The following is a 16,428-nucleotide window of genomic DNA, read 5'->3' as shown; positions in this document are numbered from 1 at the left end:
GAGGACCTCCTGCTTGCTCATTCCCAGGAACCTAAGGAAATAACAATGAATTGAATTTCCTCTGCATGTCCACCCCTTGGAATGATTAATAACCTCAAAAGCATCACTTTTCCTAGTAAACCCCCAGCCATAATTTACAACTAATTTAAGTCGTGCTTCCATCTGTAAAGAAATTATCCCCCCAGAATACCTCAGTGGTGGGAACAGATGAAATTGTCAGCAAACTAAAGATGGGCAAGACAGTCTTCAGAAAAAAAACAACATAGATACCCTTTTGACAGGGTGGGCATAATTTGGCAAGCAAAATGAGAGTTTGAAAGGCGTATGTCAGGGAGCAGCAAGGGTGTGCCATTCTTACATGGGCAAGCAGAGCAGTGTTTTCAGTAAGGTCATAGTCACTGAGTGCCCGAGCAACAGGAGCAAAATGGGTCCAGTGATGGTTACCAGGGTGGTTCTGAGGAGAACCTAGGAAGTGCTTCTCAGAAAATTAATGGATTTGGGCTGGGAATGAAACATTAATCATTTTTGCAAATGTTTTTAAACAGAGACACAAATATTCATCTGAATGCTTATTGTATAATTCTGAGACAAAGCTATGTGTTCCCCTTTGACCTTCCACAAGCTTTCTGAGAATAGCAACTAAATTATTCTTCATCAGATTTACAGCTCACTGATTGTTGAGCCATGATGGGCTCCAGTTCAACTGAATTATAGAAAACAAGTCAAAAGTTGAGGTTTTTAGAGAAGATAAACTATTGATGGGCAGATTTCAAAGTGTTCAGAAGCTTAATACTGTTCTATGAAGAGAAAAACCCAGGAGTCTGAAAATATATCCAAAACATCTAAGCTTTCTCACTTTGAAAACAAAAGACCATAGATCTTATAGTCTTTCTTTGAATATTTTATCACTCTCTTTCAAAAACAGAAACCAAGTTTCTCAAGTAGAAATTCAGAAATACACCAGTTAACCACAGTGTCACAAAGCTCAAAAGTTTCACCAATATCTTGAAGTAAAACTTCATAAATTTAGGATTATATACTAGGTCAGGAGAGTTTTCTTGGAACAAATTAAGGATTTAAATGTGCCTTCTTCGAAGTAGATGGAGTTGAAAATCTTAATTTTTTAGACTTCTCAGAAATGATATGGCTTTTCTTTTAGTTAAACTGTAGGCTACTTTTTAATATCTTACAACTTTTGAATGTCCTGATGACAAATAACACTTGCATTTGATGCACAAATGACTGATTTAATTTTCCTGTGGGATATCTAGACAGGAAACTGAGTGCTGAAAATTACTGATTAAGAGCATTTTCATAGACAGAACAATCAAAATTCCCTACAAACTGCTAGTTAGGTAGACCATTAGTTGAAAACACAAAGAATTTCCAAAAAAAGCAATCAAGAAATAGTATATCAAAATGAAAATCCTTTATAGTAGTGTTGGAACGTATTTAAAGATGACTGAAAAGTGTACTTGGGGAAGTAATATGTGCATATAACTCTGTTTTCACTACACCTGGTATGACCACTTCTGAGTGCAACACTACCTAAAAGATATAGTTTGAAAACATTTTAAGTAACAATAATTATGTTAACTATGGCAAAATGGTTAAGGATTAGATTAATAGCTTTAAAAATGCAAATGTGCATTAAGATGGACTGACTTGCACATTCACTATTAGGCCTTATCATATGTTCTTTGTTGTACTGCTCTTAAGGCGACATACTATCTATTCTTAAGTGGAAGGAACAGAAAGTTTTAAAATCTCTCAGGGATATTGTTCCTATGAGGTATTTTAGATAGCCATAACATGGCATGACTAAACCAGAAAGGATGAAACTTGTAAAAGAGAAAATGGAAGTTATATTTCGGACGAATATTTTCATTCTGAGATGTACTGGCCCATGGACCCATCAATTAACACTTTTCTTACTTCAAGGAAACAGAGAGATTCTCATATGTTTTACTGTTTCCTGTGGTACATAAAATCGGACCAAAAAAAAACTTTTGGGAAAATACACTTGAGTTTTCATCTCTTTTTCCTTGTTATAAGCTCTTTCTGCACTCTTTTTCTGCTTCTCAGAATGGCTTATTGAAGGAAGAAAACAGTCTTACTGTTGTAAAAATGCCTCCTAAGAGAGGAGAAGGCAGAGAAATGCAGGTTGAAATACACTTGACAAATACATTTCTGTTTCTAATATTAGCCTGATGTTAGGATGTCAAAAATGTCACTGAACCTCTCTCATTTTCTTGAAAATGGAACTTCAGAATTTGGTAGATAATGCAGACTTGGTCTTCCAGCACAGCTTCTTATGTGAATATCTCTAAACATCTTCTGTATGTTCCTGAAAATCTGTATGGGAAAACCATCTAGTACAAAGATAACCCATTTCTGCTTATCTTATATTGAAGAACTGAAACAAAATTATTTAAATACTAACAAAAATTATTTTTGAACACAAAATAATAAGAAAAACTGAATAAATGATAATTTACATGTACAAGGGAAAAAAAATGTTGAAAACGGTTTGAATTAAGAGTAGTAAACTAGAAAATGTAAAAATTGAATATTTATGTTCTTGTTTAACCAGTAGTTGAGTTTTTCACATTTGATCTAAGACTATTTGAACTTCATTATTTCATGAGTTTCAATTATAATAATTATTTCATTTAGTTTTCAACCGATGTTGAATTTCAAATTTTTTCTTATTAAATATCACATATGATATAGTGCATTTTATTCCTGATAGCTGAATGAAATATTAAATATAAAGAAAATGTAGTATGCTAACAAAATCAGTAACAATTTAACCAATGATTTCAGCACTGCTAAAATTTTATCGAATAATATGTATGTTAATATGCAATAGGAAACTAAGAATTAATGTTACTTTTGTAATCACATCTTGACAAGTTCATATCATAACTTGTATGAAATATCCTTGAGGGATTTTGATAGCAAATTGCATGTATGAACAAAGCTTTTCATATTAAATTAAATCAATCCTATAACTTTGAAACACATCATGTAGTTATCTGCAGAGAAAAATCAATATCTACCAGAAAAAGGTCTCTCCAGAAGGGTCTAAAGAGAACAGAGCAGAGGTGTGCGTCTTAAATCATTCCAGAAGGGGACTAACATATATGCATGAGGAAAAGATATGGACAATATGAAGAGCAAGTCTGGGGGAAAAGTGGAAAAGGGATGACTAAAAGCTACACATTTTCCAAATGGAACTACAAAAGGAGTGGGCATTCAGATCAGCAGGTACTCAACTTTCCCCTACAGGCTGGAATGCCTACAGTTAGGAAGTGCAAGTAGTAATAACTGTTGTGCTCCATTTTTTGAACCATCTATACATTGTGGTGAAACGATAATTGCTTCTGAGTTTATTTCTGCTGAGTAGCAAGTATTTTTAGCTGTGACACCCATGATAGAGACATTAATTTTGATGAACGGCTTTCAGCCTTCAAGCAAATAACTGAAGTATTTTGACAGCCTGAACTAACACTGCTAAAGGGTCATTGCTTCTAGATCACAACTTTTATTGCTGTCTGATACCAATTAATACACCTCTTGCTGAAATCATACTGATTATTACATACAATCCAGATGTAGTGTAGTTGTGTTGCTTTCTGTCAGTATCAAATTCAGTCGTGCTATCTGTAATATGAAATTTTTGAGCATGTGTTCACTACAAAAGAGTTTTCAGTGTGCATTTATAAATATTCTCTTTAGTTAAGTATTCAATCAAATTTCCCTGTGTTTGATTAGCAGATATTGTTATGTATATTCATTTCATATAATAACATTTTTATAAGTGTAAACACAAAATGGAGTTTTGAAACATCCCTGCTTCCCTCTATGTTTTCCTTGTATTTTTACAATTACATTTATTTATTTATGATTTGCAAAATCACTGCTTCTCTGAAAATCAGAGGCAACAGTAGTATGGAAGACAGATGACAACTGCTACTGTGGTGATAGAATTGAAAAGAAATCATTCATTTTGTATATCACGCAAATCAATACAGAATGATTGTATTTTGAAAGCTGAATTAACATTTAAAAATAAAATAAAATAAAGCCATGAAAAAAAGAGTTATCCAAATGGAAAAGTACAAATTGCTTTTTTTTATGATTCAGTAGGAAGATTTCATTAACAAAATGTACATTTCATTAACAAAATGTACATTTTATTATGGATATTTCAAATGGTATGATGTACAAGATGCAAAACTGTTAAAACTCATTAGTAGGGTACAGATGTTTTATGTACTTTTAAACTGCAAACTAAACTGATCATGTGTCTTTGTCTATAAACCAGCTGGCTCTTCTTTATTAAGGCATCTGTCAGTTCTTCATAGAAAAATATAGTAAAAATGAATATAGAACAGCTTAAACTCAGAACCTCCAAAGACATTAGTTTAAAGGAATGTATAAAAGAATAAAAGAATATTTTAACTTGATAACTTTAAACAACAAAACTACAGGCAGCATTAAATTAAGTCTGTCATATGGCAACTAATTTCTTAAGCTTTCAGCTGAGTCACAAATCTCAGAGCATACTATTATACTAATAGAAAAAAATCTTCCACCTTTAATAACAGGAAGGATAATTATGTGAAAATATTAACCAGCTCAAACTCCACTAGGAATTCAAAATTTGCTTACCTTAATCTTCATACTAGCTGTGCAGGAAAAAGCCTTGATCCTCTCAACTTTCATTAAGAAGGGTTATGGGAAATTGATAAAACATTGGTTCCTACAGATTCACAGTGTTGCAGTTAAGAAAATGAATCTCTTTTGTTCTTCCAGTGATCTAAACTAATTGCAAATAGACAAGTGTAGTTCAATGATTTCACGCTTCTATGCCCCAACTTTCTGGTTCACAGAGCTGTAAGCAGGAGAAAGCTTTAGTTTTAATGTAAGAGCATAATTGCAATCTCATGAAAGCAGCCCTCTGCCCTTCCTTTACCTAGGAGAAATAATGGTTCTGTGCCTCATTTTATGTTTGAAAAGTAAGTGTAGGATGTGAAATGCGTGCTTTCCAAACTATAACATTTCTGATGAATTTTGTCAAGCGATGAATGCCTGCCTCAATAACTTAACACTTCAGTGAGAAATAATGTAGCAATTTTTAATGGTCCCATTTGGGCATTGTTTTTTTCCCCAGGTTGAAAATCCTTGAGGCATACTGCCCTTGAAACAGTATCCTGGCATTAAGCAAGAGCCCATCCATGCAGTCAGTGACTACACAACACTTTCATGTGATACAACTTCGAAAAATTAATGTCCTCTTTGTTCAGAAAATCAAAAATTTATTGTCTGCTTAGCAGTCCTCAGGATGAAGGAAGGCAAGGGCATGGATACATGAGAAATTTCTGATGATGATCCTTGGCTCTCTTTATTAGGCTTGATCCTGACTCCAGTTATGGACATATGGACATTGTGGCTGTTCCTCATCAGTGCTCATCTGACCCAAAGCATACTGTTCCCACTTTGCTCTTCTGAGTTAGGTGAAATGAGGACCTGTAATGAGAATATTGGCTTGCAGTCACAATTATTCCAGCAGAATTCCAAAGACATTTTCTTCCCTCAGTGCACAAACTTCAGTTCTTCCTCAGATGGTGCGTTAAAAAAAAAAAAAAAAAAAAAAAAAAGTGTGGATGTGTGAGTATGTCAATGTGTGACTCACTCCAGCCATTACAAAACTGCACTGACTAATCCAAAGTAATGCATTGTACTCTAGGGACTGACTCCAATACAAGAGTACTACACTTTGAGAATACCACTGAAAGAATAAGCAACTGCAAAATGTGTTCAGAGTCCTTTTTATTCACAATTTCTTCAATTGTATTAATTTAAAGATCTTCTAATAAATAAAAAGGGAAAAATTAAGGATTCTGAAGGTGAAATATTTCCTCCCCCCAAAAAAATTCTTTCTCATACTGTACACATAATATATATTGAGAAAATTATCAACAGTGACTGTTAATTTCTGCCTATGGATTTCTGGAAGAAAAAATGTAATATCTCTATACCCCTAGGATACAGTAAAAATAAAATACTATTTCAATTTTTTTTGTATTGAGCAAGAAATTTAATTTGCCTATATTGACCTTTACGATTAGTGAAAAGTCCTTAAGAGAGTATTTTGCTTGTTTATTTCACATCTTTGGTTTCACTGAATACCAGTATGTGTGTTATAAGCTAAAGAACAGAAAAAAATCAAGAAAATCAATACAACCACTTCTATCTTTTCTTTCTTTTTTTCTTTAGAAAAAATAAAAAATCTGCTGATTTCCCTTAAAAAACATAATGCAATTCTGTTTCCAATTTATGCTCTTAGACAACTGCACAAGAAACTAAAAGTCACTTTCATACAGTCAATTGAATATTTGTTTTCACTGTTACATGTTTATCTGTAGTAAAGAATAAAACTTCTGCAGGATGGATGCAAAAAAGGGGAATAAAAATAGGAGGCATAAAAAACTAACTGTTTTTACTTTTGCATATTGTTCACTACTTTTCATTCATATTGTCAGAAATATGATATTGTCATGCATTAATTGTTGAGTGAAATTTGAATGTGTGTGAAAATACAGCTTTACAGTAACACCTGTTAAGAAGACCAGAAAGGGGGAAAAGAAGAAAAACTATATAATTTCTTTTTCATTCAGCATTATCTTATGAGATTCATCATCTAGGGACTACGGGGTTTTCTTTTAGCAAGGAGAGAGTGTTGATTTAAACTGTTCGTGATTAAGTGGAATTCCTTTTATTTCAAGATCAAAATAAAATATTCAATATATTTATTTGCTGTGGATTTTACTTTAAAATTGTTTGTCACTGATTTCTAATGGGACTTGAAAATTCTATGAGACTTGATTTTGGCACTCTTACTTTATCTGTAAGAAATATAATTCAATACCACTGAGATGACAGCTCTATTGGAAAAGAGGCTACAGTTCAATTTCTTGAACTAAAACAATTTTCCAGGACCAACAAATACCTTTTCAAAATTCATTACATTTAATATATCAATTTCATTTAAGATTTCAATAAAACACCCTGTATTCTCTGCTTAATTGGATCAAATATTTGCTTTAGTCAATAGTTAACTTAAACCATGAAGTAAGGCAGGTCCTTGGCATTTCAGTCTATAGATCTGAAGGCAATGGAAGCAACTTAGTGTGAGCAAGGGCTAGATCAAATCCCAGACTCCCAAATCCCAGAAATAAGTAAAATAGTTTTGTTGTAAGATTTAAAACTGATCATCAAATATGAAAAATTTTCAGTGTGAATATCAACACAGGATACAGCAGCATTTTGAAGGCCTGTTTCCCGGCTGAGGTGTCTGTAATAAATTGTTTGAATTTAGAGCAACACAAAACTTTTGTAAACTGCATTAAAAAAAATAAAAATATTCTTTTAATTTTTTCTGTCAAGTGAAAGATTATGTAGCATTAAAATGCACTCAAGATGCTACTGTACATTTAGCAGCACTGCCCTGAGAACTTTTGACAAGAACTGTCATTGTGTGATAGACCTATGCACTGCAGATATTCTCCTTTTTCATATTTAATCCTGAATAGGATATTTGACCATATCCTTACTGTTCAAATCCTCCCTTCTGCTTGTGTCTTTTCCACTGGGACCAGGAAAAGACAAGAGAAGTGTAGTATCTATGTTGATATTATGTGACAGTGGTAGTCTCACTGATTTGTACTTGGTGACCTCACTCCTTTCTGACATGGAACATGCATCAGTTGAGCCCTTCTGTTCTAACACATGCTTTGTATTTGAGGTGATATGGCCAAATATTGTTATGTATGCTGCTTGCCTTTAGTGTGGGACAGAGCATAATACTGAGAAAAGGTTGAAAATTTGTAATGCTATGGTTGGAACCCCACTCTCTCCAGTATAGGAAATGTTACCACATTGCAAATGTGGTTGAAGGCCTCACATATATTGTGTCCTTACTATTCTTGGATCACTGGATCCAGTGTACTGTGATCTGCTCTTGGACATAGCAAAACTTAGTGTCCAAGGACATAGAGATTGGCAAGAATGAAACATCACACAGACCAGAGGACAAAACAGTGTTGATAAGATATAATGCTTTTACAAAGTTTATTGGAAACCTGAGGCTGAAGAGAGGAAAAGGTATTATTCTACTGTGAACCATGCCAGGAATAAAAGCAGGAAAACATTAATTGAACTAAGTTCCCAGCTCTCTTCTTGTTCAGTCCCATGGCATATAGGTTAAAAATTCTTTTTCATAAAGAGGCTAATCCTGTGTGAGTCTGATGAGTTTCTATTGAAGGGAGCAGAGAGAAGATCCAGAAGAGTCTTGTTGCAGTAGGCAATTGCAGGGACCCGGTTGTATGGGATAGTTCTCCCTATTGCCCCTATATGCATATGCTTCCTTGAATATGGAGCTATGCTTAGAACAAGGTCATTATGACCTTGAAGAAGTAGTAAACAAGTTCTGGGAAGTTGATCAAGAAATTGAACAATGGATCGTCATGGAGATTGCTGATGTGGCATGTTGCTTGACCCCCCCAATCAGTATATAGGAAATTGTATTTCAGACCAATCAGGGACTGACAAATGTACTAGGGGACTATAAGAATAGATGTGTTGCTACAATAAACGCCTTTTTCTGCTCACCACATTGGGGTATACCTGCCGTTATTGGCCCTAACCAAGCAGTTGGTCAGACACGCAAGGGTTAACACACAGGCTTGAAGAACCAGATGCAACAGAATCTAGAATACAAAGAATGAGCATAGTTTTCATATTAGCATGTTATTGTATTTTATTTATAAGAATATTGTATATCACTTTGCATGGCATTAAAATGCAGTTAAAAAAAAAAAAAAAAAAGGAAGCAAATAATCTAGATGTTTAATAGTAGCTGACCTGTTTTACAACAATATTCATCTACATGAATTGATTTGTCTAATGAAATGCACTTGGTAATGTTAACACAAAAATATTAATTTACTTTGTGTCTTTTTTCATCTCTCATCAGATTATCAGATTATTTCTCATTACTTTCTAATAGAGAGGGAATTAAATGTTTATTTCAGTAACAAGCCTGTATGCCTATGATAAAAATTTTAGAAATTCAGGGAAGGGCTGATTTTTTTTTTTAATATCTACCTTATTTCTTATGACAGATATATCATGCATTTTGCTCAGAAGGAAAAAAAAAAAAAAAAAGAGAGAGAAACTAGAAATTCACTCTTGTCTGGCATTCACTACTCTGGGTCTCATTTGACCAAATTAAACAACCATTGTGTTTTAGCACTTAAGCTCACAATAGTTTATTGGTGGTAGTATGGGACCACTTTTCAGTTTCTTCTTCTTCAGTTTCACTTCTCCTTTTCAGTTAACAAATCTGGTGTTGTTTTGATGTTGATTATTTTCCATTTATTTTTAATATACGTTTCCAACCATTACATCTTCTTTTTGTCCGACAGGTGGCAGCAGAGGGGCAGTTTGACAGAATGGCGTCTGAAATGGAAGTGTATGAAGCAAAGGAGTGTCACTGAATTCCTCCCTGAGGAAAAAAACTGTACCCACTAACATTCATAGTCATCTTTAACAATAGAATGGCAGTGTTTGTAAGTGTTTCCTTCCAGTTTCTGGAGCTTATTACATGATATTATTATTATTATGATCTTAATCTTCTTCCTTGCTCTCTATTATTTAAACTGCTAGACTGTATGTTTGTGATGTAGTTTCTCACTTTGTCACTGTTGATCTCTGAATGATTCATAGTAGCGTCCTAATTCTAGTGTCAGTCAAAGAACTAAGATGACCGAAGGTGATTTCAGTGTACACATCACATGCTTTCTCTTTGCAGATATGTTTGCACATTTTTTTCCTGGGCAAATTTGTGTTTGTGCTCTGAGCCTTTTTATCAAATGCATTTCATTGTTCTGTGATTAGGAGATTAATGCACAAAACAAACATCTCATTTTCAGACTGCTTTTGGAAATGCATTATGTAAAATAGGGATGCCCCTGACTGTCTTTGCTTTATAGTAGAAGGTACAAGTCCAGAAGACGTAACTAACCTCAGGGACATCTTTGATTCTATGACTCTCTGAAGATCAAATCTTTTGATACTGAAAAATAAGACATGTTTAAAAGAAAAAAAAAGAAATTAACATTATATTGAAGGAAATATAAGATGCAGAGTGGGACTAAAGGAACTTATTTGGACATAAAATAAAATTTTTGCACCTCTTATCAAATATTAAATGTAGAATTTGTTTGATATAATTCAACTAATGGATTTTTCTTGTCAGTTTTTGATAGCCCAAACAAAAAATAACAACATTCATATTCTGCAGATTCTGGAGAGCAGAGTAAATGAACTGATATACTTAAGTTTGTTTCTAATTTTGGGGAAGCAAAGGACAAACTATCAAAACTTTTCTAAAATCCTGAACTTTAGAATTTGTACCAACTAAAAGTATACATGCATGTTCTAATCGATACTAGAGAGAATACAGTCTCACAAATTGTGAGAATATACCCTTTCTTTAAAGCTTTATCTTTTCTTCATGTCAGAATAACAATTCATACCTCCAGTAAGTCCAGAGACTCTGTCTGGTTATAGATACTGATCAGAATGCTTATTGCTAAATGCACATCCCTGAAGTATGAACAAAGTCTCTCAGTGCTCCATTGGTGTTCTGAAATGCCTTTGCCTTACTATGGTTACTAGTTAGGAACCAGGTAAACAAGTGCATAAAGTGCACATTTCTATTCAGGAAGATAAGACACGGTTTTAGAAGGTTTCTGTCTGTGCATCACTCCCATTTTTTCCCTCCATCTCATTATATTGTACGTGTTTCAGCTTCTATTATATTTGCTGGCAATTGTTTCTAGTATAACAGATAAAAAATAAATATTTATGGTAACGAACCAACTTTTTTCTAGATTGATCCCTATGATTGCAATGACTGCCAAGTATTTTAAGAGTTTTCTCTTACTGACACAAAGAAATACAACAGAAGTACACCTCTCTCTACTGCTATGGAGGCATTTGGTTCCTCAGCTATATCCTAATAGTTACATACTGAGATAAAGTGCTGAATGGCTGAAAGGAGCTATATAAGCCATAGCAGTGGCATGGGGTAGTGCTCTGATGTGGTGAAGAAGATCTCAGTGCAAAACGTAGATGTGAGCATAGCCCAAGGTCAGTTGCTGCACATAACACGGTAGATTATAAGCAAGGCACAAGGCAGGACTGTGAGCCTGTTGTAGATTCAGCAGACTCCTTCGATCTTTCAGTGCAGCAAACAGTGAAATGCTGCTGAACTGAAAGGGTGCAAAGATACTTCCCAGGCAGTTTTGTGCTGCTCTTCGAAGAGACAGCACAGCCTATACACAGCAATAGCTAAATTCTGTCTCCACTTAAGTGACTGATGAATTTACACTGGATTTACAGCTCTTAAGACCTTACAGGCATGTCTGTAATGTCTTATAAATCTGCCCGTGGCAAGAGGACTGCAAGTCCCCAAATAGCATGTCTGTAGTGTGCTTGCGTTGCCTCCCAAAGTGATTATTCTGCAGGGATGAGAAATAACAGATTCCCTGCAATGGGAAAGAGCACGGCCTTGGCTGGCAAGATGAGCCAGCACTGAAGAAGAGGTGATTTGTATTTATTACAACTTTTGTTTATAGTCTTGTCAACCTAGAACAAGAAGGAAAGAAGGCAAAAAGAAAAAAAAAAAAGAGAAGTAACATCTTTTGCTAGCTTATCCTTAGTGGAGCACATCTATTAACTTTTCCTATGCTGAAATAAAAGTCAGCTTTCTGTTGCACTTTTAAGTTTTTAAGATATTGATTACAAAAGAAAGACCCCTAGTGAATTTGTTTTATTCTTCAAAAAGAAAGAGCAGCCTCCGTGTCTGCTGTTGACTGTTGCAGGATTCCAATTTTCAGGGAAAAACAACAACAGCAACAACAAGGGAAATCAAGCTGATATCATTATCAGGAATAATGACTGTAAACACAACAGTAAGTTTTATAATCCTAGAAGCTCTGAGTTCACATTAACTATGGCACAGTTAGAATTTTAAAGTATCTACAATTTTGAATAATTAAGTTACCTTTGAAAAAAAACCTTAAATCTTTTCAATTTTAAACAGAAATGTGTAAAAATATAAAACTTCTTACTTTCCCAAGGTAGAAAGTCCTTGCTACACTTTATAAGCTTTAGGAGAAAACTTGTGGCTTAAAACCACATCTTCCAGGCTCCAGATCAGAAGTTATATTAAAGTATGCCAAGGTCTTGCTCTTGGTTGTATTTCCTCTATGCAGTGTTCCAAGCAGTATCTCAAAAAGCATGAGGTGGAAAGACCATTAAAAAAATCATTTGTCCATGACAAGCAGGAAATGAAACAACCTCTCTCTTGACATAAGTCAAGTCATTTAGTGTAGCTCCTGACACAGCCACATCCAAAGTGGCTTTACAGTGAGTCAAGTGATAAGGGATAAAGGGAAATGCTGGCTGTCACAAGAGTTCAAGAGAAATGTTACTCTGTATGAGATTTTTTTTTTTAATTTTTAATTTGAAAAGCTATTTTACTGGTCTTATTTCCAAAGATTTTTATTCTATAAATCTTAGAATTATACCAGTGTTTCATAAAACATTGTGGTATGAGAAAGCTGAACAAATTATTTTTTTACATGTAAATTTTTTCACTGGAGGTGCAAAACTATAGCTAGCTGACAAAAGACTGCCACTGTCCTATGCTATAAAAGTCACAAAACCACTCCTTTGCTTACTGTGAGCTAGATGTTAGTCTTGATTTCATCATAGTGATACTGATAGAATTGCAGAGTTTTCGAAAGGTTACACTTAATTCATTGATCTCAACATTTATGTTACTATGCTGCATGATGATATGAAGTGCTCGGAAATTCAAAAATGCCAGCCTTATCTCACCTCTGGTCCTAGAAGTTTTCCCTCTGAGCCTAGAAAATTTTATCTACACTGAAATACAAGTTGGTGAGATTATTTCTGGCACTGTCTGCATCAACGTGTTGAAGTTAACAGAATATCAAGTGACAGAATCATGGGATCCTTAGAGTTGGAAGAGACCTTTAAAGGTCATCTAGTCCAACTTCCCTGCAATGATCGGGGACATTCACAGCTAGATCAGATTGCCCAGGGCCTGATCCAGACTCACCTTGACAGTGTCCAGGGATGTGGTATCCAGCATCTCTCTGGGCAACCTGTTCCAGTGCCTCACCATCCTCACTGTAAAAGTCTTTGTCATTATATCTAACCTAAATCTACCCTATATTGAGCATCTACAATGAGCACATTGTTGGCTCATCTGCAGCTTCCCATCCACCAGTAACCCTGGGTCTTTTTCAGCAGGGCTGTGCTCAGTCCTTTCATCCCCCAGTTTGTATTGGTATTGGCTGTTGCCTCAATCTGAATCCTAAAGCAGAATGTTTTACTGTATAACTAAGCAAAATTAGAAGTCTCTCAGCCAGGGTGAATATTTGGAATCAATGTGAGTTTTGTTGCTTGATTTCATGAACCCAGGATTTCAAATCAAACCCATCAGTTTCTCACTGAGTCCAACAACTGCTTAGTGAGAGAATTTAACCTAGTCCTTGTCAGTCAACAATATAACATTGTAGTAAGTCTAACACTGGATCAAGATAGTAAGACCAACTTAATTCTAGCTATTTCTCCTAGATCTGTTTGTGATCATTTATACAAAAATTAATTTAAAAAACCCAGGGCATTCTTCAGTAGAAATAAAAATACAAGGTAAAGATAAATGTGTATATTTATGTATAATTATACTAAAAAGCATCAGCAGATTTTCTACCTTTTCATAAGCAGAAACAAGAGATCCTACTCTCATATCCTTTTTCTTTCAGGTGGAATGGGAATGAAGAGTTCCAAGGAGGAGGAAGGGCAGGATGAAATCTCCCTTCAGGATAGCAAACAGTCTGATCAGGTCAGATCCCCAGACAGCTACAGCTTTAGAAATCACATTGTTGAAGGTCTTATCTGCTGGAAAGTTTTGAGGAAACACACGTTCATTTTTAAAACCCAAACTATTTCATTATCCTATTTATTTAAGGCTATATATACATACATAGGCTATACATATATATCTACATATATAAATAGAATCATAGAATCACTAAGGCTGGAAAAGACCTAAAAGATCATCCAGTCCAACTGTTCACCTGTTACCAATAGCTCCCACTAAACCATGTCCCTCAACACAACATCCAGTCTTTCCTTGTACACCCCAGGGTCGGTGACTCCACCACCTCCCTGGGCAGTCCATTCCGGTGCCTGACCACCCTTTCTGAGAAATAATATTTCCTAATGTCCAGCTTGAATCTCCCCTGCCGTAGTTTGAAACCATTCCCTCTGGTCCTGTATACATATATATATACAAACATATACTCCATAATTAATCACTTCATTTACATCACTCTTAAAGAAAACTTTATTATTGTCATCGTGATTTTAGAAATCTGTTATTAAAATCTTTGATATCAAAAGTGTATACCCTCTTAAATGGTTTATCAAAATATTCTTAGTGTTGATGACCATCATAGACTTTCTCAGCTACTCCACACACCTTTTTGTCCAGCAAGTTTATTTATTTCCTTAAAAAGGCATTTTTCTCTGCCAAAGACCAATAATGTCTAATTTTATATCTGTTAATCTAGTCAGACTATCAGAAGATTTGATCCTTTTTTCTTCTATCACTGCAGAAATTTGAAAGGAGACTTCATCTGAACATCAGCACACTGCAAATGAGAAATACAAAGGGATTTTGTTGAAAGGAAAGCATCCATGTTTTTATTCCCCTTTAATGTACTTCAAATTGAATAGGAAATTTCAGCAATGCACAGGGGATAAATGACAATTTCTCGAGGCAGGAGAAACAAAGTAAGTCATTGGAAACATTGAGTGAAATAGTTAGACAATCAGAGAGAATTTGAAGAGGAGCATGAAACTAAATTGAAAGGCATAAAAAGATCCCTCTGATTCTCCTTTTAAAACTCTGAAGGAGATTGGTTCTCCTAAGTTATTTCTGCTTTGGATATCCTTATGAATTTCAGCTATATTACCTTAGATATTTGTGCAGATCTGTGAACTTTTCAAACAGTGCATAATGTGAGTCATGTGATATAGACAAGTGGAAAATATATTTACAGTTTTAAAGAACTGATAAATGTCTCTCATTGGTTTAAAAAATGCTGAAATGTGGAAAAAATGTTACTAGAGTTTTTCAGCTATTGTAAATTAGAAGAAATACATTTAGGCAACCAGTTTGTGTTACCTGAGGATGAGCCTCATCAAATGAATTCAAGAGCTAGTGTAATTCTCTTAGTGTCAGATGGCCTTTCACCAGCAGAGCTGCTTATGTAAAAGATCTTGACATGACGATTTAACTATTTAACTATTCTGCAAAAAATAACCTACTACTTAATGTAATGTCTTCAAACAAAACACTAATAAAGTGCTATTTGCAAGCACCAGAGAAAGAACAAAATTGAAGGAAAATCTAGTAATTGGCTTTGAGAATTAAAAGAATGTGTTCCTTGTACTTGGAAGAGAAGCAGAAAATTGTGAATATTGATTTCAGAATAGAAGCTGTTTTTTTTTTTACTGTCTGGAGAATACCCATCAGAGAACAACAAATTCCACTCAGACTGATCATTTGATATCTATGCCATAAAATCAAAGAAAATCAACTTTTTTTTTTCTTTTTTTTTTCTTTTTTTTTTTTTTTAATATATATTTTTTTCTGTGTTTAATTTATAACAGCATGGTTATGTCCATGCAGGGCTTGGACCAGATAATAATCTGTCCCAGACCCAAAAATACTGGAAGTACATATCAGATATCTATCGGCTGCCTGTGCACACCCAGAAACTCATAGAGCCACAGAAAAATTTAGGTTACAAGAGACCTCTGGAGCAGAATCCTTTGTTCAAAACCAACTTCAGTTGTATTGGATTGTTCAGAGCCCTCTCCAGCTATGTCCTGAATTTATTCAAGAGTAAATTTTTTACAGCCTCCCTAGGGAACTTATTCCAGTGTTATCAGTGTTTGATCGAATTCACTGTGAAAAATATTTTTCTTACTACTTGTCAGAATTTCTGTTGCTGCATCTTGTGACTGTTCTTTTGTAGGTGTTTGCTATCCCATTCCAGGAAGCATTTGTCTTCTATAAGACTGTTATGTAGTAAAAGACAGAAATTAGTTTCACCCTCAGGTTCTTCTTTTTGCTGAACAAACCAAACTCTCACTTTCTTCTTTCATTAGGTGTAACAACACTATAATCATCATGGTGGGTAATTTCCAGGCTATCTGTGCCTTTATGTTCCAGGGATCTCAGAACTGGTC

General features: G+C 34.6%; 1 long non-coding RNA gene across 1 annotated transcript; it reads left to right on the top strand.

The window, feature by feature from the left end:
- The first annotated feature begins 9,411 nt into the window (after nucleotides 1-9,411).
- Nucleotides 9,412-14,898, top strand: LOC146761519 (uncharacterized). Its single transcript, XR_014944886.1, has 3 exons — nucleotides 9,412-9,638; nucleotides 13,932-14,011; nucleotides 14,787-14,898. It is a non-coding gene; the product is annotated as an uncharacterized LOC146761519 (long non-coding RNA).
- Nucleotides 14,899-16,428: the final 1,530 nt, after the last annotated feature.

This window comes from Coturnix japonica, chromosome 3 (assembly GCF_054131305.1).
Source record: "Coturnix japonica strain WE chromosome 3, WE-NBRP24, whole genome shotgun sequence".
Lineage (NCBI taxonomy): Eukaryota > Metazoa > Chordata > Aves > Galliformes > Phasianidae > Coturnix > Coturnix japonica.
The sequence above is the reverse complement of the archived record's forward strand: the minus strand, read 5'-3'. Positions and strand labels throughout refer to the sequence as shown.